Source organism: Danio rerio, chromosome 20 (assembly GCF_052040795.2).
Source record: "Danio rerio strain M-AB ecotype USA chromosome 20, GRCz13ab, whole genome shotgun sequence".
Lineage (NCBI taxonomy): Eukaryota > Metazoa > Chordata > Actinopteri > Cypriniformes > Danionidae > Danio > Danio rerio.
The window spans coordinates 38,607,708-38,633,137 of record NC_141040.1 but is presented as its reverse complement, the minus strand read 5'-3'; the positions used below and the strand labels follow the sequence as shown (position 1 = coordinate 38,633,137).

Here is a 25,430-nt window from a genome sequence, read left to right as displayed (position 1 = left end):
GTCAACACAGAAAGAAAAAATACACATCCCTCCAATCAGTTCCTCAACTGTATTTTGTTAAGAAGTCAAGCACGGTTAATTGCCCTACAACGGCCAGCCAAACAATCACTGCCACTTCACAGCAGCTTTTTAAAGGCACACTCACATCTTTGATCCATCTGGAGTTATTTGTGCACTTTAAAGGAGAAACACCTCAGGAAAGGATAAATGTAGACTTCGAGAAGACAGACTGATGCGTGTGCTCCATATGGCAGACCAAGTGAACGTGAGCTTGTGTTAAATTAAGATGGAAGAGTCTTTGGCCCAAGCATGACCAGATTCTTAGTTACAAGAAAGGAAAAAAAGATGTGAGAAATATCCACCATCACCCAAAGAACAAGCAGCATGAATTTGCAGTTCATTCGTTCAAACTTCAGAGCAAAGATGGCAGTGTTAAATTATGTGCCAGAAAGAAAAAAGAAATGAAAATATAAAGCAGGCAGAATAAATCATACACTTTTGTTTTGAATTAATGTTTCAATGTGTTGAGAGAAGCACACTCCTATTTGAATGTGAGACTAAATATAGTTTTGTTAAATACGACATAGTTTTTTGCATTAATAAAACCACTATTGCTGGTTTTTAGTGACATGCTATCTTATTTTATGAGTTATATTATCCATAGTTAAAAAATGTGCAGGGAACATCACCTAACACTTTGGTAACAAGTTCGGTTTGGCTATCTAAAATTAAACAGACAGATAAAGTTTCTTTTAGACATAACATAAGTATGCATGAATCATATGGAACTATTTGACAGAGGGGCAAAAAAGAATGATTTATTATGTGTTAAATGCATGAAATAGCTTTATTTTGGCTGGGGGAGATATATATTTAAGAAAACTGTGGCTGCACAGTCCAGTATTAAAAGGTTAGTTCACCCTAGAAAGAAAATGATGCTAGCATTTTCTCACCCTCACATCAGTCCAAACCCAAAAGACTTTCGTTCATCTTCAGAAATGAAACGAAGATGTTTTTAATGAAATCTAAACGATTTTTGGCATTCCAGTGAATCTTTTCATCTAAAACGTTTAGAAAAAGATTAGAAAATAAAGCATTTTTCTAAACACAATCATTTCAAATTATGAATTGACATAAAAACATTGATTAGATAATATAAACAACCCAATCAAAATAATTCATAGGTATCTTCATTTGGTAGCACTGTCGCCTCACAGCAAGAAGGTTGCTGGTTTGAGCCTCGGCTGGGTCAGTTGGTATTTCTGTGTGGAGTTTGCATGTTCTCCCCGTGTTCGCCTGGGTTTCCTCTGGGTACTCTGGTTTCCCCCACAGTCCAAAGACATGGGCCATAGGGGAATTGGGTAAGCTAAATTGTCCGTAGTGTATGTGTGTGAATGAGAGTGTATGGGTGTTTCCCAGTGATGGGTTGCAGCTGGAAGGGCATCCACTACGTAAAACATATGCTGGTTAAGTTGGCGGTTCATAATAAAGGGACTAAGCCAAAAAGAAAATGAATGAAGAAAATAAATATCTTTATTTGTGCTCCAATTATTAATTATTATATTATTTATTATTATAAAAATAGCATAATATGTTTGCAGATATTTAAGAAACACGCTGAATGAACATTTATGTTTATCTGAAAAACATTGCTCAAGTCAGATATTTTGCTTTGGAAATGTGTTACATGCCAGAACGACTGTCTTTGTTTTAGTTCTTTTAACCGCTCAATGCCAGTTTAGTCAATTATATTTAAACACCAGGTTACCTTGGTGGAAAACAGTGTTGCCAACTTAGCGACTTGGTCACCATATTTAGCAACTTTTCAAATCTCCCTAGTGACAAATTTTCAAAAAATCGACTAGTGGCAAATCTAGCTATTTTTTTGATGTCACTGGAGATTTTTATAGACTCTCATGTGTTTATTTTATACCGTTCCTAATCTTCTCAACAAGTTGTGTGTGATGCGTATGCCCCTCCCTTACCTCAGTTACCCTAGTCGTAGTACAGCAGTCTCTCCTACCTGCAGCTTGAGAACAGATCCCCCCTCTGCATACTAATTGCAAATGATTTAGCACCGCGAGTGTGAGGTATTTCCCTTGTACAGTCTAACCAGTCTGCTTCTCCTTTGTTTAAGTTTTATCAATTTAATTTGTCCATTTATTCATTTTTTGTTTACAATCACAGACATTTTAGTGACAGTTTTGGAACTTGTCTGAGTTTATTACGTCAGTGAGATAATTGCAAATTCACTACACATCTATAATAATACTGTATTCAAACATCAATAAATTTAGTTAAATTGACATGCATATGTAAAGCATATTGCAAATATAAATACTTCTTTCTTAACCGTAGCCAAACAGAAATGGTTGAAAGTGATGCGTCAGTAATATACAAATTGACATATGACAATCTAGTGACATTTTAGCAACTTTTTAGCCAGAGTTTAGCACATTTTCTGTGAAAATAGTTGGCAACACTGATGGAAAACAGCTTTCATTCATTCATTTATTCATTCAGGAAGGCTCTCAAAGTGTGCATCTGTGACAGACAGTTTTACATGAAGTTATCAATTAGCAAATAATATAAATATATGAACGTAAACATTAGGTGAGCCGATTGTACCTCGTCTCCTAACAACACGCTATGTGAGGAGATTTGCAGTTATAAGCAATTGGGCTGTTTGCACCAGACGAAACACCACAGAAATTCAAATATAGGCATTTAAGCACAGAATATGCACTCACTCACGAAATGGTAAGGTTATTATCTAATTAATACATAGTAAACTTCTTTAGCATTATTAAATGTCCATGCTGAATCACTGATAGATGTTGGTTTTGAGTCACAGCTCTAAAGTTCAATTTCAAACGGTTTATTTTATTTTCAAGATATGAAAGAACTATCTGCCTCTGCTTTCAGTAGTATGGCAATAAATGTCATGTGAAATGCATTCAAATTCACATTATTAGCACTTAACACTGATTTAAGCACATGTCAGGTTTCTGTTGTTCAGCTGCAAGAACTAGAAGCCTATTGTAATATATCAATTCGAGGTGTTAGAACTATCTGTCGGAATATGTCCCCTTGTGGCAGTCGCACAGAATGTTCAGTTTTGTTGTGCACCATGGGGGAGAAGCTGTTTTCACAGCGTCCGAAATAAAGTAGTGCAAAAACAGGAGCCTTTATTCTCTGCGTTCACCATGGTTGAATAAATAAATTCTAGAAGCTCATAGACTAAAATTTTGGAGGGAATGAGAAGACAATATTTTTTTATTACTCATTTATGAATAGAAATGTTTTTTTGTTTAATATTGACTTTTTTCTGATAAAAAAAAAAACCAACAAAAAAACTAGTATTTCTCATATTACACACACGGATCTGCTTGGACAACACTTGAATACATCACATCTGGTCAGCCGGTTGCATACAGTCTAGTCGCAGATGTTCAAATGTTTCAGTGTATCCGAAGCTCAAATCGGTTCCGAATTGTCCGCATACGGAGATGATCGGAACTCCACCCAGCTGCCTGACTACTCTACATTGAAAATGAATGATTTCCGGTCTGTCGCTTGTCGTGTGCAGTGGAAAGGCGGCTTTAGGCTCAATCGTCAGACTCACTCCTGTTGGTCCTCAATCTGGCAACCTACCCTTGTGTTTGTTTTGATCCAGGAATGCAATACCTAGTTCAACCACTGGGTGTCAAACTTACACACTGAACCTTTAACATGAAAAAGAAATATCAATGATTAGGTACATTCTTTTATAAAAAGGATTAATTTGCTGAGAAACCAATGTTTTTGACACAGTACATCAAGTATGACATTCTAGATCATGTTACGTATGATCTAGGAAACAAGTTTTTCTCTCTCCCTAGAGCATGCATTCTGTCATATATGACTAACGGGCAATTAAATAAGGATCAGCAAGTGCACATCATGGCCTCTGTGTGACTTTTTGCCATCAATAAAAAGGCACTTCCCTTAATCAGTCAGGGAACGGGTCAAAAAGACAAACAGCCAATTGATGGTTGACCTGAAGGAAGGCTGAGGTCGATTTGGGGGATGATTAGGGGTCGAAGCATGTCAGAGATTGAACTTCAGGCAGATGTAATGGTTTCTGATGCCACATGTTTTGACTCTCCCACGGTTTGTGTCCATCATTGAGCGCCTCTTTCTGTTTATGCTGCGAAAGAGAGTTTCAGTTGCCATCTGCAAAGAGTTTAGCGCAGCAGAGACGGATCTGTGTGATGTCATGAGCTGATTAGAAAAGACAGAAATTATCCTGTGATCATTCGCTGTCTTTTTCGCTGTGTGTTTGTCATGAAACTCTTACAGTTTCTGTCCTTTAACCAAGCTCTTAGATATCACAAAGATTTTAAATGCTTCAAATGGTTGGCTGTCAGTGTTTTGTTGTTTATCAGATAAAAAAATCAAATCAAATCCAGTGATATCTTTTGCAGTTACGTTGTTATTGTTATAGCTGTGGTCTGGAATCTTCTATTTTTTATATTCAGAATTATTTTTAGAATTATATCTTTAAGTAATCATAATAGTTAGATCAAGGATTATTAGTCTAGTGAAGTCACAGCCTTTCAGAGCTTACTATTCACCTTATTCTCCGCGTACAAGCGGTCTCAGCCATTTGAATCATTTTGGCTCAAGACTTCCAGTCTCATTCTGTAAAGCCATGCAAACGCTTGTTTGTAGAGCAAGTAACTTAACAGTTTTCTGCCATTTATTATTTCTAGTCATTTCTCCCATGGGCAACTAAATTGGAAGTTCTAAAACAATTGTGAAAACGAGTGCACTTCCGCATTGAAGAATAAGGTCAAGACTTTGTCGCTGTCTCCCTTGTTTGTTTCTATGGTTACATATTGTGTTTACCTGAACCTTCTTTTTTTCCGCTGAGTATTTATGTCCTAAGTTTATTGTTTTCTATTGTTCTGTGTTGTTTATCCTTTAGATCTCGTTTGCCTTTCTTCATTTTTTTTTTTTGTCTAATTCGTTGATTCAATCCCTTTTTTAAGAACTTTATATTTATGAGGTGCGACTCGTTGGCTCTTTTGTTGGCACTGTCACCGCACAGCAAGAAGGTTGCTGGTTTGAGTCCTAGCTGGGTCATTTTTATCTTTTCTGTGTGGAGTTTGCATGTTCTCCCTGTGTTCACGTGGGTTGCCTCTGGATGCTTTGGTTTCCGCCACCGTCCAAAGACATGCACTATAGGTGAATTTAATAAACTAAATTGACCATGTGTTTGAATGTAATAGTGTATGGGTGTTTCCCAGTACTGAGTTACAGCTGGAAGGGCATCCGCTGCGTAAAACATATGCTGGATAAGTTGGCGGTTCACTCTGCTGTGGCGACCCCTGATGAATAAAGGGACTAAGCCGAAGGAAAATGAATGAATGAATGATATTTATGAGTTAAGAACCTGTTATTAGAACTTCAGGGTTGTTTATAACTTTGCTCTTGTTTAACAACACAGTTTGTGTTATTGTAAAAAGTTTTAAATTAGATTAATTAAGATTATGTAAAATGTATATTAATTTGTGAAGTTGTTAAAAGGCTGAATTTTTATCATGTTAATAAGGGAAAAAATACTTTAATTTTGACAAATTTACCATTCATTTTTTATTGAATCTTACAAATCTGAGGTTGCTACTCATAATTATGACTTTGTGATGACTTTTATTTGCTTTAACAAATAAGATTGTTTTAACAATATGTACATTTTTTGGGATTCAGTCTCATTTGTCTTTTTCACAGCATACTTGAATTGAAATCATTGCATTTTTTTTGGCATTTTGATTCACTTGATTTTTTTAGTAAATTATTGCATTTAGGGGCGTCACGGGGGCGCAGTGGGTACAGTAGCAAGATTGTCTCACAGCAAGAAGGTTGCTGCTTTGAGCCTCAGCTGGATTAGTTGGCATTTCTGTATGGAGTTTGCATGTTCTCCTCATAAGCCTGTGGGTTTCCTCAGAGTGCACGGTTTTCCCCACAAGTCCAAAGACATGTGCTCTAGGTAAATTTTGTAAGCTAAATTGTCTGTAGTGTGTGAATGAGTTTGTGTGGATGCTTTCCAGTGATGGGTTGTAGCTGGAAGGGCATCCACTGTGTAAAGCATATGCTGGATAAGTTGGAAGTTTATTCCGCTGTGGCGATTCCAGATTAATAAAGTGACTAAGACGAAAAGAAAATGAATGATTAATATTGCATTCAATAGATGATTCTCTTGTAATGTCATGATACATACATTTATCCTGTACTCAAAATGAAATAGTTAATTGTTCCAGTAATGGTGGATTTGAAGTCATGCATGGAAATCTCAGAAAATAAGTAAACCACTTTTTTTGCAAGCTTCTTTAAGTATTAGTACTTATGGCATTGATTGACATAATTAACTTGTGTCCTGTGAGTTACATTTATAGAGGTCACCAGAACAGGAATGTTTTCAGGCACGTCACCTGAGTCCACCTACAGTTTTCCTTGTGTGTTGTGCCAAAACCACTTGAATTAGTAGCTTTGATCGGACCAGTCCAGGCTGTGATCCAGCACTTCACTGAAAGTCTCTTGTACATCCACCCGCAGCACATCTGGCAGAACTTTAGACAGCAAAATCAATTTTTAGATGAAACAACAACAGTTTATGCAACTTGTCATAAATAAGATGGATTCAGTCAAATGCTCTTTATTTAAAAATTGGTAAATAACTAAGAAAAGCAAAGATCTGTAGAGAGAAACTGAAGGTATGTTTTAATATTTCCAATAAATGTATTTGTAAGCATGGGTATTAATTTAGATGTCCTGATTTGAATCTGAATCACAAGCTCTCATTTTGAATTGGTTCAATTCTTGTTTCAGTACTCAATTCTTAATTCGATGAATATAGATCCATTTATTCATTCATTCCTTTTCTTTCGACTTAGGGGTCCCCAAAACAGAATGAAGCACGCGAACACGGGGAGAACATGCAAACTCCACACAGAAATGGCAACTGGTCCAGCCGTTTCTCGAACCAGTGACCTACTTGCTGTGAGGCGACAGTGTTAAGAATAAAAACACACTAAATAAAATAGTTTAGTGGTCCAGTAAACTGACTGGGGTGTCACTAGCCTGTCTAGAGGCTATGAACACCAGGCAGCTAAAGAGAATTACAAATTAAATTTTAAGTGACACTGTCATCCCCTACACTCAGAGTTTCAGCTCCTTCTTTCTGGTCGCAGGTTTTTAGTATGAAGTTGTTGAACTAAACGATACAAAAATAGTTTCATACCAGCAGCTATTTAAATAAGGTATAGACTAAAGCATAGGTATTTCTGTGACTTGTATAATTTACATTTTATAGATTGTTTTAAGCATTTAATTGGGAGGGTGGACACTTGATGTGATTATTAATTTTTTCCTTATAAGTATTTTGTATGTTTATGTTTTAATGTCCATTTGTTGTTGTTACTATGTGAGTTTTTTTGTGTGGCACTTTTATGAAATGAGGACTCTTGACTGCAAACCAAATCTACCTTTGGGTATAAATAAAGTAACCTAGCCTAACCTAACCACTAAGCCACCGTGCCGCCCCAGATCCATCTAAAAATGTTGAATTATTCATTCATTAATTTTCTTTTCGGCTTTGTCTCTTTATTAATCCGGGGTCGCCACAGCAGAATGAACCGCCAACTTATCCAGCATATGTTTTAGTCAGCGGATGCCTTTCCAGCTGCAACCCATCTTCGCCCCAATGTTGAATTAATAGAAACAATAGAGAAAAAAAATGTAATTCTATACATATAAACCACTATATAATATATAGTACAATTTCACGTGGACTTCTAGTTAGAATAACAGGTGTACTTGCATGTTGACAAATGATCTGCAAGATAAAAAAGCTATGGATGATGTAAGATTATAAATGATTGGTCTTCAGATTCTATTTGATCTATCAACTAATGATTTAAATAGTGAACAGTGTCAAGCCCATTCTATTGTGATCATTTAAGTAGTCTGGAGTGAGTCTGTTATTGTTTAACTTTAAACAGATGCGATGAATCATGAGTCTTGTACTGTTTGCACAGATTTTGTTGAAACAAATAGGAATTACCAGGAATGTAATGTACTTTATTTGTATGTAATGACAAGCTTTTGAAATGTGAAGAAAGCCAGCACACAGATTTACAGTAAGACTAGACTTATGTACAAGATAACATTATTTGCCTTGCAGTTCAGTTTGTGGGTCAGAATAACAGAAAAACATCACCGGGTAATTCATTTATGATTCATTAATTAGCACAGACTCAAAAGAGTTTATCATTTGATCAGATCTGCCTAATTGCACTGCATGCTTTTAATTCACTAAAAAGAACTGGTTCTTTTGATTTATTCAACTGAGAATCAGATTTCATTTGGTTGTGCCTTACGCTTTTGATTCACTAAAAAGAACTGGCTCCTTTGATTAATTCACCTGGAAATCAGATTAAAGTGGTAGAACTTCAGCGACAATAATATTGAAAGGAGAACATTTTTACATTTATTTAAAGTAAAATTTGTTAATCATTTAAAAAAAATCCCCTTTTATTACACGTGTTGCTGATGTTCTTGTTTTTTTTATTGTAATTTTTTACTATATTTGCATTTTGTCCATGCAACTTGTATGGCGGTTGAGTATTCCAGATCTTTTCTTTCTAGTTGTTTAATTTAAGAGAACTGAACATTAAACGATTAAGTTGTCCCCCCAAAAAACTCAACAATTGTGTTGTTTCAAATTATTTTATTTAAGTAGATTGAACAAAGATCAAAGATCATGTTTTGAGTGTCATCTACACTGTAAAAATACTGGGTTAACACAATTCCTTCATGTTGTTTCAACACAAAACAATAAAGTTACCCTAATGCGTGTATTTTTTTATTTTATTTTTTACAAATTTAAGGGGATTGAACATGAAACAATTAAGTTGTCCACCCCAAAAAACTTAGGAATTATGATGTTTCAACTTATTTTATACAAGTAGTTTGAACAAACAGCAAAGGCTATTATTGTATTTACTTGTAGAGCAGAATATTTTAGACCCTCAAACAAGAACCAACCCCTGCATTTTTTCTCTTTCCTGCCCTCATGTCTCCCAGTGGTCTTCTAAAAGCTCATTAATGAACATCTGGTCGTGATTCCTGAAGTGTACCCATCAGCAAGCTGGAATTGGCCCACCCTGAGCCCCCATTGGCAGCCCACTCACCCCACCTCAGGATGCTCTCAACACCAGCCGCAAGGCCTAGAATAGTTTATATGGGACTTTTTAATGTATTTACTACTGCAGAAACTGGCACAGCGACAGCCACCTTTTTATACACAAGCATGCCACTGTTATACACCCCACCCCAAAAAAAAAAATACAACCCCCTAATGCGAAGAACAGTTCCTGTAATGCATTTGTTCTGTTGTTATACTGCACCAGGGTGATTTACTGCCTCTATCTGCTTTATGAATGTAATTAAACGTTTACAGTTATTCTGCGTTGGAGGAAAGTGCTGCCTGTGTGTTTTGTGGAAGGTTTACAGCAGCGTGAGATGTTGTTGAGTTTTAACAAGAGGCCACAGGACTTCTTTGATGTGTCTGAAACACGGAGAGTTTGTCCATCGCAAGACAACAGTGTTGATTATGGGGGCTGCTTTCCTGTTTTTTTACCATATGAAATCATTTAATTATCCTCACGTAGTCGAGTTGGCTTCATAAATGGAGAAAACAAAACCATAACCAACAGTGTAATAAAATACTTGCTTGGTTTAACCTTCAGAGAGGCAAATGAGCTAAACAACAGCTGTGTGCGCACTTTTGAGGCTTACAGTACATGTTTGTGTGTCAACAGGTTTTCCTCTGCCAATGATGTTTAGTTGAGTTTATGTTAAGGACTAATTTGTGTGACTAAACATAAGTGAAAACAGTTCAGATTAAGTCGGAGCAGGTTAACAAGCTTAGGCTGTGCTAGTTTTTAGTATTATTATTTATATTGGCCTATATTGTAATACTAAACAATCTAAGTACATATTTTTTCAGCACATACATGTAATGCACATTTTTTTGTATTGTGAGACAGAATACCTTATATTAGATATTAGAAAAATCTGACATTGGAATATTTTGTTTTGCTGGATATACAGTTAACGTCAGAATTATTGTTTATTTTTTTTCCCCAATTTGTGTTTAACAGATAGAAGATTTTTTTCAACACATTTATAAACATAATAGTTTTAATAACTCATTTTTTATTAACTGATTTGTTTTATATTTTCCATGGTGACAGTAAATAATACTTGACTAGATATTTTTCAAGACACTTCTATACAGCTTATAGTGAAAGGCTTTATTTAAAGGCTTAACTAGGATAATAGGTTAACTAGACAGGATAGGGTATTTAGGCAAGTTACAGTATACAGATGTTTTTTTTCTGTAGACTAACGGGACAAAATATCTTAAAGGGGCGAATAATATTGACCTTCAAATGGCTTTTAAAAATAAAACAAATAAGACTTTCTCCAGAAGAAAAAAATATAATCAGACATACTGAGAAAATTTCTCTGCTCTGTTAAATCTGAGCTAATAATTCTGACTTAAACTGTCTATACACTTTAAAAAGTAATGAAGGAAAAAATATGAAAAGTAATTTATGATTTTAGTTTTAGTTATCGATTCTGTTCCACTGTGGTAATTTTAACCACCTACATTGAAAGAAAAAATGCATACACATATATAACTTCATTCATTAACATTTTGTATTTAATACTGTAAGAACTGCTTATACCTTAACCTACCCCTCCACTTAAACCCATCCCTTACAAGAAAGCTGTGGCACATTTTTAAGGTGAAAAAAAAACCCTTAAGTATGCTTTTTAACAGTTCTTTCATTCGTTCATTCAATTTCCTTCAGCTTAGTCAATTTATTCATCAAGGGTCGCCACAGCGGAATGAACCGCCAACTTATCCAGCATAAATCAGACCAAACATACTTACATGACATTATTGTAGCAGACAAAAATATTGAGTAGACATTATGTATTACTGGATAATTTCTTTCTAATTATGTTTAATAATCACTCAAATTTAACACATTTGTTATTAAATATGTGTATGCAAGCTCCTCTGTAGGGCACATGCTCTCTCTCACACACACACACACAGGCACCAGCGGTTGGGTCTCTGGGTTAACTGTGTGTGGTTAGTCATGTAATTACTCCGGCCTGGCAGACGTGTTGTCATCAGAGCATGTACAGTGTGGAGGACACACGTCAATCAGACTCAAACCTCTGGCACTTCTCATTACCTACATTTGCCTGACACTGTCAAGAGACGTTCTGAAGGTAAAGTTTTGTGGAGCTGAAACAACTTGCTGCCAGAGACAGACCTGGAAAATGTGCTTTTGCTTTAGCTCGGCTGAATTTGAAGAAAAGGGAAACCAAGAGCATCTGTCTTTGTTTTAGTGCAAGTTATATGTATACAAAACATCACAAGTTTTCCTGTGACGTCCTTAACTGGTTTCATTTGTTACATATTCATGGCGTGGCACTGGAAGTGTATGTTTAGTGTATGGCAGGACTTTTAAAGAGCAAGAAATATTGCTGCTAAAACCTCTCTAGCGGTGCTATTGTTAATGTTAATACTGCTATATGAGTTTTAAGATGTAGTTTATCTTCAGTCAACAAAGAGAATAGATAAAAATCAAAACAAAAGCAAAAGAATGATGGGTAACAGCTTATTTAAGATGTCCTCATAGTTACACATCTTACATGCAGTGTTGGGTAAAATTACTTTAGAAAGCAATACATTACTATATCGTGTTACTCCCCCAAAAAAGTAACTAGTAGCGTTACTTAGCTACTTTTTATGGTAAGTAATGCATTTTTATCACCTGGCTGGGGCTTAATTTTTTTCAGAACCCCCCCCCTAAAATAACTAATGAAACATTAGCACCAATAGCCAATAGCCTAGTGCATCGACATATAGCACCCAGGTGCTTGCGGTGACCCGTGTTTGATTCCCAGCTTGAGGTCCTTCGCCTATCCTTCCCCTCTCTCTGCTCCCTATACTTTCCTGTCTATAAATCTCCACTGTCTTATCATTAAAAGGTAAAACCCCAAAAAAAATAATTATACAAATAAAATTAATTAAATTAAAAAGTAACTCAAATGTTATTTCCTTTGTTACTTTATAGTATTACGTAACTCGCATTACCTGCGTTACCCCAGCACTAGTTACATGTACTTAAATATTTTTGTATAATTTACATGCAACTTTAAATCTGACCCTAACCATATATTAAGTATACATGTAATCAATTAATAATACTAAGAAGTTAAATGAATAATTATACTGTAACATGGACATGGAGTGCAAACGAAAGGTGTTGCAAACAGTAAAATATAATTATAAAAAACATATTTAGTGTAGAATGGAAGGAGAAACAAAACAAAATAAGGCAAAACTGAAAATAATGTAAATTAATATTTACCAATAGAGATCCCATCGAATGGAATAGAAACAATATCTAAAATAGGTCTGTACATTAATTTATTTTTTTTATTATACATTTCTAATTATTTAAATCAAAGAATTCAGTATATCGAAAAAAGAAAATAAAGAGACAAAATTCAAATGTACACTACTGGCCAAATTTTGGGGTCAGTAGGATTTTTAAATGTTTTAAAATAAGCTTATCCTGCTCAACAAGGCTGCATTTATTTCATCATCATCATCATCAAAAAAAAAAAAAAAAAAAAACTGCTCAAAAGTAGTTTATAATTTAATTTAATAATTTATTACAGTGATTTTAAAGATGTATTTTCATCTTTATTACACCAATCTTCAGAGTCGCATGATCCTTCAGAAATCACTCTAATATTAATTATTATTATTATTATTTTTGTTGTTGTTGTTGTTGTTGTTAATGTTATTATTATTAATAGTAATAAAAGCAATAATGACTGGAGTAATAATTTCAACTGAAACTACATATAATAAGAAAACAGTTTATTTTAGATTTGAGTCAATTTAAACAAATTTTCAAACAAACTTTTTTGGGCAGCAAGGTGGCGCAGTGGGTTGCACATTCACCTTACAGCAAGACGGTTGCTGGTTTGAGCCTTGGCTGAGTCAGTAGGCATTACTCTGTGGAGTTTGCATGTTCTACCCGTATTCATGTGGGTTTCCTCCGGGTTGCTTCGGTTTCCCCCACATGTAGGTAAATTGAATAAACTAAATTGTCTGTAGTGTATGTGTGTAAATGAGTGTGTATCAGGCACGTGCACACATAGGGCTCAACCTGTGCAATGCACATGCCCTTTTTTAGTCTTGGATAGAAAGTGCCCTTCCAAAATGATCTGAAGTGCCCCCGCTACACCCAGTGATGGGTTGCAGCTGGAAGAGCATCCGCTGCTTAAAAATTAACGGATTAGTTGGCGGTTCGTTCCGCTGTGGCGACTCCTGATTAATAAAGGGACTAAGCTGAAAAGAAAATGAAGTGAATTAAAAGATGTTTTTACATTTAATAAATGCTGCCTTAACACAATAATAAAAAACATGGAAAAAACTGACCCCAAACTTTTGATCGGTAGTATATTGCTAAGACAAGTCCCCCTTATTAAGATTAAAACATTAAATAGACATTGTAATATATTTCATTGTTTTATAAATGTAAAACTGCTATAAGCCAACATTTTTGACAGCACAACTGGATCATTATGTCTACTGAAAATGACAAACAAAGCACATTCAGTAACTCTAAGGCATTCTGTAAACAAATTTTGACACTAAATAGGTAAATCATTTGACAGCTGACAGTGAGCCCTGAGGGTCCTGTCTATGACGATTCACTTGGAAAAACTTCATTTAGCCACTAATGGGAAACAAACCTCTCGCAGAGTTAATAGGGTTAAGTCACTGTTTTCCTTGTTCATTCGGTCTAAACGCAAAATAACTGAGAGTGACAGAAACAGATGGAATTGAATCTCTGTGGCCTGCTGATGAACGGTCACTCAAGGGAGAGAAAAAAACACACTCACTTTTCACTTTGCGTACTTCATTCCTCCTCCCTGACAGAGACATGTCACACAGAGCCTCAAAATCACGGTTCTTAGCATTATAAGGCCTGTTTGCATGAGAGCGTGCGTTTGTAGTCGTGTGTTTTCAGTTACTAGAGTGAATGAAAATGTTGTGGTGCGATTTTCAAGAGGAGAGATTTTCTCATTGTTTGCCATGTGCGATTACGTCAAAGAGTCGCTCAAGACGCTTTGAGGAGTATTTTTTTTAAATGTGCGTCCCTTGAGACGTCAGAATGAATAAGATGTCTCGCTGGTGCCTCTCACCACAACAGGAAGGAGATACTGTGTCTCAGCTTTATGTTCATGGGAAAATACTGAGAGAGCACTAGATCTTCGGCAACCCACGGCTTTCACACTGTGTCTCAACGACAGCTGTATTGAATTAACCGATTGACTCATTATTACGTTAACTGCAGAGAAGTGGAGTCAGCAAGCAGAAAAACACAACCAAATACTTTATTATGATTGCTATTTCTTTATGTTACTATCACCAGTGGCTGTCCTATATATCAGGCGGTTCATCTGGGTGAATGAAACTAGTGCTACTTCTTATTCAATGACACATAATTAAAGGTTCCTCACAGGCACTGGTGGTTTCATGAAAAACCGCTAATATATTTGGTGAAATGCACTGCCAGTCAAGGTTGACATGGTAATTAAAGGAATTGTTCACTCAAAAATTGATTAATGATTTACTCATCCTCAAGCCATCTTCTGTGTAAATTACTTTCTTCTTTCAGAGAAACACAATCTATTCTTTCCAAGTTGTATATTGGTGTTGGGTAGTGGCCCCCCCCTTTTTTTTAAGTCGACGTGGAATGGAATTTATTGTTGACAGGAATTGGAGGTTTTCTTTTTTCCCTATATTGTCATGTACATACAATTTAAACTGTCCTGTAATTGAAAAAAATGGAGTGTTGGAATATTTAATCAATTCCATGCGTGTTTAAAGGTCAGGAGAGGTTTTTCTTCAATGTCAAACATATTAGTAATTTATTATATACAGATAAATAATTCGATTCACAGAATTCTGTTATCCTCAATGCAATTCAATGCTCTTTTTCTACGAATTCTCTGCACAACAATAAAAGCATACCACTTTTCTTAACTGCGCATATTGTGTGTTCAGTTTTAACCAACCCAAGCCCATTCTGAAAACCTAGCCCCGCGGACGTTTCTGGAGACCGTGTTTTAGTTTTTTCAAGTGAACGATGTGGGGCGGTGGGACACTAACGAGTTCATAAAAGGGCGAGAATGCAGTGAAATCCGAAAACACGGTCATAATCAGATGAGGGCTTTTCTTTTTCTGGACGGTTTTTGTAAAACGTTGCTTGGGTTTTAGGGAAGGAGGAGGAGGAGGGTGGGTCGGCTGATTGGCCGGGCGCCTAGTCAATCGTACAGTCAGTCAGTCTGACAGACAGGCGCTTGACTGCAGCCTCGGGTGGCTTTACGTGAGAACAGTTTGCGAGAGGCGTTCGAGACGCGGAAAAGCGCAAACAGTGGCCTCTCTCGGATTCACGAAAACAAAAAACTGCACAAATACGTACCACCCGAGACGTATTTCGCAGTCTCCAGAAACGTCTGCGAGGCTACATTTCCAGAATTAGCCTGGGTTGGTTTTACCACATTTCTGCTGACAGGAAGTTTAGCTGCAGAGCTCAAGTTAATTTTAGACAATCAGGCCTTTGCATCTCTATCAGCTCCATCTACTTCTGTAAAAATGCTTCATTAGTATGTAAAGCCTATCACGCTTAAAAGTTTAGTTTGAGCAATACAAATACAATTGTTTAATGAAAAGAAAAATAGACAAAAATATGTTATATTTTTTTCCAACAGGAATGTGGTGCATGATTTCGTCCTTTGGAAACTGACTGGATTGTTGGAAGATGGGTGTTGCTAACAAAATAGGGGAAGATTGACGAATATACAAAAGCAGGACAGAAACGAGACAAGCCCTGATAGCCCCGCCCAAGAGACATTCCATGTGACCAAAGTGAAGAAAAGTTGATTTAAGGTGGGAGGGAAGGTTAAGGTGTTTAATGAAATATTATGAGGGCAAAATAATTGTTTATGAAAAAAATGAAGTGAACAGATGATTTGTTTATAACAAGCACTTCTATGTAGTACATCTAAAAACAAAAAAAGTAAAATTTTGTTTCATGCTGATCATCATAAAACTAAACCATATGCCATCAGGCAGTTACCACATTGCTTATGAAGTGGATCAATGTGCTTTGTAGCAAAAATAATTACATTTTTTAATTTTAAACTCTTATCACTGACTTCCGGCAGTTGCCGATAAATTTCTTGGCTGACCTCTGAGCTATTCGAGTTGTGTTTATTCCTGAAACTTCAGCTATGAATGCGCCTTATGTCCAGTGGTGTAAAATAACTTATTACAAATACTCTAATTACTGTAATTGAGGTTTTATCAAGAATTGTACTTTACTAAGTCGTTTACTTTCCCCCTGAGTACATTTTTAGTTCAGTATCGGTACTTTTACTCCACTAATTTTCTTCAACCTGCAGACATGTCTATGGTGATTGGCTGAGTACAAAAATCTATCAAATCAATCAGTCAAATCATAGAAAGTAAATCGCATCATAATGAATTACCTCAAGACATGGCCGCATTATAAATCCAGCAAACCTTTTGGAAGCATTTAAAATGTCCAAGAAGATGTTCAAAATCTTTACACACAATGACCCAAAGACTTTTTCAATGAATGAATGAACAGAGGACTTAATGAAGGAAGAAACAAAAATTATAAACGAACGAACAAATAGAACAAATGAACAAGATGAAACAAAGGAACGATGAACAAACAAATGAAAGAAGGAAGGACAGAACAAACAAGGTAGGTTGGAATGAAAAAACAAATATAAGAAGATCACTATATGCTCTACAGATCGTTACGTTTACACTTCCCTGCACAAACTGCATGTAAACACATCAACTTTTGTGTACTACTCACTATTCACTACTCTTGAGTACTTTTAAAAGGCCTACTTTTTACTCATATTTTGAGTAATATTTACTACACATTCTTCACTTGCACTAAATTTTTGGGCAAGTAATGGTACTTTTACCTGAGTATGATTTTTCAGTACTCTTTCCTCCCCTGCTTACCGCACAGGTCATACGTTGAGTTAAAGGTCAGCAAAAAAGTATTTATTCGGCAGCCTCTAGAAGTCAGTGATTTAAGTTTAGAAATTAAGCATTTGGAATTTTTTTGTTACAAAAACCCATCGAGCCGCATTAATGCCAACAATAACTTAATGTGATCAATTCTTTCTACTTTTATCCTAACAATCTTTTTTTGCTTCAGACATGTGCGAGTTGCCTTAAATCACTCAGCAAATAGCTTCATTTAACACAGCATGATACTGTAACTCAGATCTGTTCCCTTCTCTCATCTTTGCTTGGCAGCGGTGACTCATGGAGGGCTTTGTCACAATTTACCTCAACAGCACTAAATGATGAGTAATAAAAATATTTTCTCCTGCCACGAGGAGGCTGTCCAGCCGCTGTTTGAAAGTTTTAATATTTTCCAACCCATATGTCCGGCACTTTTTACAGTTGGCGTCAGTGCATGGAGAAGGTCTAAGTGCAGGCACTTTGAAGTGTTTGTGGTGTCGCCACATCTGCCAACAAGATGTGTTTGTGTGGGATATGGAGCGGAGTTAAAGCCGAGGGATTCAGGGCTTATCTGTATTCTTTAACGTCATGTGACAATGAACAACATTTCTTCCCCGGTGAGAGAAATGCGATGGTCGATGTTAAGAATCTGCAGGTTTGAATTAGTCACTATTAAACGACAGGAGTTAATGTGACCATTGAACAAGGCTAAGTATAGATAATAAGGATTACATGGGAATCTTTGACGGGAAGTGACTATGTTCATTTTCCTGACATCATTTGGATTAGCTTAATACATCCCAAGTTATAAAACTAAAATTGTTCCTGTGAAACTGTCCTAATATATAGGCATGGAAAATGCGGCAAGCTGTCAGTGCAATTTCTTCTGCCAGGGCATGTCCTAATCCTTTCTCACGTTCCAAATTTGGTGTAGGAATAACAAAGAAACTGATTTTGAGGCTGCTTTTAAATCTGCAGGTTCCATTTGGATCTTTAAAAATAGCAACTACCCGAGACCACGTCTGAAGTTCACTAGCGTCAGGCAGAGCCATCTCTTTATTTCTGTTAACCTCTGCACCCACAATTATGACTACAACAGAGCCCGTAACACAGTTAAAGGATGGCAAAACCACAGAAAGTGTAGTTTAATCAGGAGTTTATAGAGCCAGTTTCTGCGGTGCCCATATCTGACACACTGCAAAGCATTTTCACAGTTCATTAGAATGACTTTGCCAAAAGCAGTCGGCCTTGGGCTGTTATTTTCCTCTATAGCTTCAGGCTCGCTACCACATGCCAATCCCGACAGCAGCTCTGCCATTTGTTACCATTATTAAAGTCATATTTCTCAGCTCGGTTCATAAATCCTGCTTAGAAATTGGTGAGCGAGCTGCCTGCTCTCTCATTAGCAGGGGCTTTGCTGTGGCCGGGAGACGGCTGTTTGCTTAGGAAACGTCAGCATTCTTTGGTTGGAGCCAGCCAGTGTGAATGAAAATGAATGTTGTGAGCTGTAAATGTAATTGCATTATGCTTAAATGTATTCACTGAGGTTGGTAATTGCTGTTTAGCACATTTTTGTTGTTGTTTTAAGTGACTTGCAGTACATTACTAGTGCTATACTGAATGACAGATGTAAAAGGGCAAAAAGTACATCTCAAGTTGTAATAATATCATCATGATTGTGTTGTCATTATCATGAAATTTACGATACTTAATATCAATATTCGATACCATTTTCGATACAAATGAGAGTATATGTAATTTTTTCAAGTGCTTTGCTAAATTAGTTGGATTAGCATATTCAGTTAGCACTGCTTTATAGGAACGCTTGCATATTGTGTTATTTGTTTGTTCATGTGTCACAAACCAAAACTCGCTGCAGATAAAAAAAGGAGTGTGAGAGAGCAAAGCCGGTATTGATGGTAATCAGATTTTAGATTGTATTATTTGTTAGGATCGTCTACAAGTTTTAGGAACAACAAAATATGACTTAACCTCTAGTTGCTATAAGAAGTGGCTTAAATGAAAGGTAAAGGCCTCTAGAGTATACGCTTATTTTACCAAAATTAATTTTGATCATGCCTTGATTTTTAATTATTTAATTAGGACAGTAAGGTCTGACTTTGCTTAGACAAAAGTCTTGTCACTTAACAGAAATAATGTACAGTATAGAATATAAAGTCATTGTGCAGTGGAAAAAGAATTAATATTGTGCTTGACCCCCATGAGCTTGGAGGACTGCATCCATACATCTTTGCAATGACTCAAATAACTTAATGAAGTCATCTGGAATGTAAAAAGAAAGCGTTCAGGAATCTCAGAGATCATCAAGGTTCTTTAGATTTGTATTTAATGCCTCCTCCTGGCCAATCCTGGAGCACCTTGACCTTCTTTGCTATCAGAAACTTTAATGTAGACTGAGGTATGAGAAGGAGTGCTATCCTGCTGAAGAATTTGCCCTCTCCTGTGGTTTGTAATTGCCCTCCACTCTGCAGATCTCTCGCACACCCCCTATACTGAATGTAACACCAAACCATGATTTTTCCTTCACCAAACTTGACTGATTTCTGTGAGAATCTTGGCTTCATGCAGGTTCCAATAGGTCTTCTGCAGTATTAGTGATGATTGGGATGCAGTTTAACAGATAATTCATCTGTGAAATCTACCTTCTGCCACATTTCCAAATGATCAACTGGAAGTCAAGTTATTATTTGTTGCTCTTTCAACTGGGATCGAAAACAAGACATGTTGGTCAGGTAGTATAACATAGTTCTTTTTGACAATACTACAATAAATTTGATGTAGTGTTGTGATTAGAATACAACAATAAGTGTAGGGATGCAGGAAGTGACTGTCTTATTTTGTATATTGTGTCATTGTGAATGACAACATTAAGAACATCCTGGTAGAAAGACTAGCATGTTTTTGTATTCCACAGTGGGTTCAGCATGTCACATCTGTGACGATGACCAACAGAAGCACAGATACTCTTTCATACACCCAATGTCAAAAAAATAAATAAATGTTGAGTCAGGTTGATGCTGTTGCAGTAAGTGAAAAAGTTAAGACACCTCTATTGAATTTCATGGTTTTCCATATCAGGACATAATTTAAAAAGCCATATGATTCATGGCAGGTTTGAAAATTTAGATAAAACCTCAAATAAACAACTTTATATTACATCAATTATTTAACAAAATAATTTCAAATAAGAAAATCCATGGGTGAACATCTTGGGACCACCATATGACTCAATTACCTGCATCCACTTTTAGCAGTAACCATTTTAGGACAGTATCTAGATGAGTTTTGTCGTTTTTTGTACAGCATTTCAGTGAGGATGAGTTCTGGACTTTTGCGACACCCTGATTTTTTTTTTCTTTTTTAGCTTCATTTCTGTGTAACAACTGTTGCATGACCCAGTTTTGGCTGATCTTTAGTTGTGGGACGGGCATTGTGTTAACAGACACCTGAAGCTCCAGAACAACAAACTTAACAAACTTCTGCTGATAATCAGTTCAGTCATTTGATTAGTGGTGCTGACTTATTTTTTTGTGTTAATGCCATGTGTTATTGTTCATCAGGTAGACCTGTCAAAGATCAGATAAATGTTTTATGTCCTGAGATGGAAAAAAACATTTAATAGGATGTCCTAACTTTTCACATGACTGTAGCTGAATAAATGCCCTTTAATGGATATCACTTTATTGCCTATCACGTTCCTAAAGCATTCCCGGATTGCTGTAACTAATGGCTCAGTGTGCCGATGACGGAATGCTAACAATATGAAAATGTTTGAATCACATTGGCTAGATGCAGAAATGTGATTTGTGACATCTCATAGACTGCTAATTAAGATAAAACTAATGTCAGATTGTTGCTCAAAATAAATGTGCCTGACATATATAGACTGATGCACTTATGCATCTGATTTTTGCACTTATGCATCTTATTTTGCACTTATGCATCTTATTTTTGTTTACCAGTTTTCTCTTACTAAATCACTTTCAAAAAGTACAAATTTGTACCTAAAAGGTCCATATTAATACCTCAAGGGTATATATTAGTTCCTAAAAAGTACAAAAGTGTTCCTCTTTAAATGTTTAGGTACTAATATATACATTTGAGGAACCAATATGGACCCTTTAAGAACAAATATGTACCTTTTAAAAAGGTACCACCCCAGTGACAGCTTGCATCCCTTTATTTCTGAGAGTGCAGGTTTATGCATTTGCACACTTTACACAAACAACGCTTGATTTTTCAGAGCAAGCAACAGACATAATATAAGTTGTGTATGTAACTGTGTTGCAAGTTCGCTTGCCTTTTTTACTGATGTGCATGATTAAGTGCTATTTAAGGTCATAAGAAGTTATTGGTATAAACACATATTTAGAGCTGTACTGCTGGCAGCTTTAGCCTTCTGCAAGTCTCACATGGTCGCCCACTGAAGCTAAGCAAGGCCCAGTCAGAACCTGGATGAGAGACCACATGGGAAAGCTAGGTTGTTGCTGGAAGTGGTGTTAGTGAGGCCAACAGGGTGCACTCAACCTGCGGTCTGTGTGGGTTTTAACGCCCCAGTATATTGATGGGAACTCTATACTGTTCAGTGAGCACCATCTTTCGGATGAGACATTAGATAAAGGTTCTGACTCTCTGTGGTCGTTAAAAATCCCAGGATGTCCTCTGAAAAAGAGTAGGGGTTTAACCCCGTCACCCTGGCCAAATTTGCCTACTGGCCTCTGTCCATCATGGCCTCCTAACCATCCCTATATCATAATTGGCTTCATCAGCTTCCAATCAGTTGATGTGGTGTGCAGTTTAGCGCAATATGGCCGCCATTGCGTCATTCAGGTGGATGCTGCACACTGGTAGTAAATGAGAAGATTCCCCCCAATGTGTAAAGCACTTTGAGTGTCTAGAAAAGCGCTATATAAATGTAAGGAATTATTATTATTATTATTAATTCAAACCACACAAGTTTTGACTTTTCCGAAGGTTCGTTGGCGCTAAGGAAAACATCAAAACTATGTCTGTAAAATTTGTGATTTTGAGAAACACAGCCTGGTAAATTAATGCATGTACACAGCATGTTCATGCTAAACAATCAAGATACACAGTGTATTTCCAGCCATGTAATTTCCCCCCTCTAAGAAAAATGAAAAATAGACTGTTGGCATTATCCCACAAGTTATTATACAAACTAAGCCTGAACCCCCAGTGGGGAAAAAATGAGCTCAGCTCCAGAAGATCAAGAAGCAGGAAATACCTGCCGCTTCGTCCACTCTTTAGATTTAATAGCTCTCTTAGGCTCTCCCTATATTTCACTCTCTTATTTATTTTCTCTCATGGTGATCTTTTCTCGCGAGCCAGGCTGCAGTACAATGTAGTTCACCACAAAACAGTCTGAAATGTTGGAGATTGTTTCCAACAACAAAAAACATCCTCCCTCTGTCGCTGTGGCAAACCTAAACGTCTTGGTAGAAAACAGTCTCAGTGTGCATGTGAGAGTTATTTTGGCTCATTATGGTGTGATCTGAAAGGTTAGCGAATTGAAACCAGCACGAGGAACGACTGAGAGGAAAAGAAAATGCCTACAAGGTGGTTCTACAAGTTTACACACAAACAGCAAAACCAACAGATTACAAGAGACGGATTGTGCCCGCTGCTTTGAATCTAATTGGGTGGGTTTACAATGAAACTTTGTACAACGTCATTAAATTAGGTGTTAGCTGTAGCTAATTAGCTTGCGTTAGTTAATAAGCTTGCACGTAGGATTTCTTTCCTTCATTTAAGATCTAACACTCTTTCGACGTATACAGAGAAATAGCAGTGTTTTCCTCTTGCTTCAACGGGGATATATAACACACATAACAAGCTTCTGGCTAAGCTGTGGCAGAACTAACACGTGTTGCTAGTTAGGACGGTTGCTGAGGCTGAGCTAATTAGGAAAAAGGCCTTGAATCTGAAGGATAAACTATGTTTACTGTTTGTGCCAGTGTGGTCAGTTTTTATCCATTGAACTGTAAAAGCCCAATCCAGTCACAAGGACAAATGTCTGACCTCAGCAACCAATCTACCACATCAGGCTAGGCAAAACAGGGTCACGTGATCATTGATGGGGTAGCCGTGGTTTGCGGCTGACATTTTAAGGTGGCTGTGGCCATAATTGCATTCTCCTCAGTGAAACCAGTCTGACTGAGCAACCAGAACAAACCAATTCTGAAGTACTATGGTGCTGGTCCACTGCAGAGTGTATTTCTGAATTTGTCTGAGCTTAAATATTTACTTAAAACAAATATAGCAATTAATATTCCGACAAATAAACAGCACATTTGCATGTTAACAGTTATTTGTATGCAGGATATGTTCTGGAAAATGGTCTCTTTATTAACTTAAATGTTTAATTACAGATAACTTAAGTGTTTAATTAATGATAGTTTAAGTGTATAGTTACAGATAACTTAAGTGTTTAATTACAATAACTTAAGTGTTTAATTACAGATAGCTTAAGTGTTTAATTACAGATAACTTAAGTGTTTAATTACAATTAACTTAAGTGTTTAATTACAGATAGCTTAAGTGTTAAATTACAGATAACTTAAGTGTTTAATTACAGATAGCTTAAGTGTTTAATTACAGATAACTTAAGTGTTTAATTACAGATAACTGAAGTGTTTAATTACAGATAACTTAAGTGTTTAATTACAGATAGCTTAAGTGTTTAATTACAGATAACTTAAGTGTTTAATTACAATTAACTTAAGTGTTTAATTACAAATAGCTTAAGTGTTAAATTACAGATAGCTTAAGTGTTTAATTACAGATAGCTTAAGTGTTTAATTACAGATAGCTTAAGTGTTTAATTACAGATAACTTAAGTGTTTAATTACAGTTAACTTAAGTGTTTAATTACAGATAGCTTAAGTGTTTAATTACAGATAACTTAAGTGTTTAGTTACAGATAACTTAAGTGTTTAATTACAGATAGCTTAAGTGTTTAATTACAGATAGCTTAAGTGTTTAATTACAGATAGCTTAAGTGTTTAATTACAGATAGCGTAAGTGTTTAATTACAGATAGCTTAAGTGTTTAGTTACAGATAACTTAAGTGTTTAATTACAGATAACTTAAGTGTTTAGTTACAGATAACTTAAGTGTTTAATTACAGATAACTTAAGTGTTTAATTACAGATAACTTAAGTGTTTAATTACAGATTACTTAAAATGGCTAATAGACTAAACTTTTAAATTTTCTAGCTTTTGTATTCTTTACTTACTCCCAGGGCCATTCGTATTGAAGCTGATATTTAGCCGCACTATGTTGGTGTTTCGTAACATCTCATTTTTACAAGGTGTAGTTTGTTAGCCCAATGCTCAACCCACCAACTTGCAGGACCAGGACATACACTGCCACTGCCAACTGACCCGGGACTCGAACCAGCGACTTTCTTGCTGTGAGGTAACAGCACTACCCACTACGCTTGTGTGTTGCCCCTGCTTGTATATTAATTTAAAAATGTATATAAGCATTTAAATATCTACTTACTAATTTAACTTTTCTCTTTCGTCAGATGGGTTCAGATAGTGCCTCTGTCTCGCTGCACCTCAGCAAAATTCATCATAACAAGCAAAATGACCACCTTGTGATAACCTATATCAACCAATCAGTGCGGTTGTCAAGGCACAATTTCTAGCGCAACCAATCATTTTAAACGGAGACATGGGGAATCGTTTAAAGAAATTAAAATGTTAAGTTCAAAGAACAGTGGTGCAGTGGGAAGCATGTTTGCCTAACAGCAAGAAGATTGCTGGTTCGAGTCTCGGCTGGGTCAGTGGTGTTTCTGTGTGGAGTTTGCATGTTCTCCCCATGTTTGCATGTTTCCTCCGGGTGCACCGGTTTATGTGGATTGAATAAAAAACAATTACGTTGTCCCCACTAAAAAAGTAAGAATTGTGTTGTTTTAACTCATTTTAAATAAGTACTTTGAGCAAGCAGAAATATTTATTTTTTGAGTGTGCTATTTTAGGTAAAGGAACTGATTTGGGAAATGAGTGCGACATATCAATTTGATTGTGTTTGAAAAGACATACAGTAGGTAATTACACAATTTATTTACATTAAATTTGATAAAAATAACAGTTTAGATAGTGTGTATTTCTTTACTCTTAAAGTGCCAGTATAGCCTTCCATCTCAATGAAACA

At 36.2% G+C, this 25,430-nt stretch overlaps 1 long non-coding RNA gene across 20 annotated transcripts in view; it reads left to right on the top strand.

Annotated features, from left to right (window-relative positions):
* The window catches only part of LOC103909331 (uncharacterized), a 79,632-nt gene that overhangs the window by 40,588 nt on the left and 13,614 nt on the right, over positions 1–25,430 (top strand). For 2 of the 20 annotated variants that reach the window (XR_015518629.1, XR_015518626.1), the window contains exon 6: positions 9,127–9,519. The exons of 10 other annotated variants lie outside the window; for them this stretch is intronic. This is a non-coding gene — a long non-coding RNA (uncharacterized LOC103909331). Of the gene's footprint in view, positions 1–6,935; positions 7,568–9,126; positions 10,122–25,430 lie in introns of those variants that run through there. 8 more of the 20 variants (XR_015518633.1, XR_015518628.1, XR_015518625.1 and 5 more) reach the window with 7 other exon arrangements.